The sequence below is a fragment of the Rhincodon typus genome, chromosome 2 (assembly GCF_021869965.1).
Source record: "Rhincodon typus isolate 14 chromosome 2, sRhiTyp1.1, whole genome shotgun sequence".
NCBI classification, from domain to species: Eukaryota; Metazoa; Chordata; class Chondrichthyes; order Orectolobiformes; family Rhincodontidae; genus Rhincodon; species Rhincodon typus.
The window spans coordinates 25,395,498-25,396,627 of record NC_063333.1 but is presented as its reverse complement, the minus strand read 5'-3'; the positions used below and the strand labels follow the sequence as shown (position 1 = coordinate 25,396,627).

Genomic DNA, 1,130 nt, shown 5'->3' with positions numbered 1-1,130 from the left:
GCCGCCTCGTGCTCCCACGAGGAGCTCGAACAGTTCATACACTTCACTAACACCTTCCACCCCAACCTTAAATTTACCTGGACCATCTCTAACACCTCTCTCCCCTTCCTGGACCTCTCTGTCTCCATATCGGGCAACCACCTAGAAACCGATATTCATTTCAAGCCCACCGACTCCCACAGCTACCTAGAATACTCCTCCTCCCACCCACCTTCCTGCAAAAATGCTATCCCCTATTCCCAATTCCTTCGCCTCCGCCGCATCTGCTCCCAGGATGAGGCATTCCACTCCCGTACATCTCAGTTGTCCTCGTTTTTCAAGGACCGTAACTTCCCCTCCTCGGTGGTCGAGAACGCCCTCAACCGTGTCTCCCACATCTCCCGCACCTCATCCCTCACACCCCGTCCACGCAATAAGAACCAAAAAAGAATCCCCCTCGTCCTCACGTACCACCCCACCAACCTCCGGATCCAACGCATCATCCTCCGACACTTCCGCCATCTGCAATCCGACCCCACCACCAAAGACATCTTTCCCTCCCCACCTTTATCTGCTTTCCGGAGGGACAACTCTCTCCGTGACTCCCTTGTCCGCTCCACACTCCCCTCCAGCTCCACCACACCCGGCACTTTTCCCTGCAACCGCAGGAAGTGCTACACCTGCCCCCATACCTCCTCCCTCACCCCCATCCCAGGCCCCAAGAAGACTTTCCACATCAAGCAGATGTTCACCTGCACATCTGCCAATGTGGTATACTGCATCCGCTGTACCCGGTGTGGCTTCCTCTACATCGGGGAAACCAAGCGGAGACTCGGGGACCGCTTTGCAGAACACCTACGCTCGGTTCGCAACAAACAACTGCACCTCCCAGTCGCGAACCATTTCAACTCCCCCTCCCATTCCTCAGACGACATGTCCATCCTGGGCCTCCTGCAGTGCCACAACGATGCCACCCGAAGGTTGCAGGAACAGCAACTCATATTCCGCTTGGGAACCCTGCAGCCCAATGGTATCAATGTGGATTTCACAAGTTTCAAAATCTCCCCTCCCCCCACCGCATCCCAAAACCAGTCCAGCTCGTCCCTGCCTCCCTAACCTGTTCTTCCTCCCACCTATCCTCTCCTCTATCC

At 56.0% G+C, this 1,130-nt stretch overlaps 1 protein-coding gene across 5 annotated transcripts in view; it reads right to left on the bottom strand.

Moving 5' to 3' along the window:
- Positions 1–1,130, bottom strand: part of pfkpa (phosphofructokinase, platelet a) — a 107,352-nt gene that overhangs the window by 23,931 nt on the left and 82,291 nt on the right. The window lies entirely within an intron of this gene.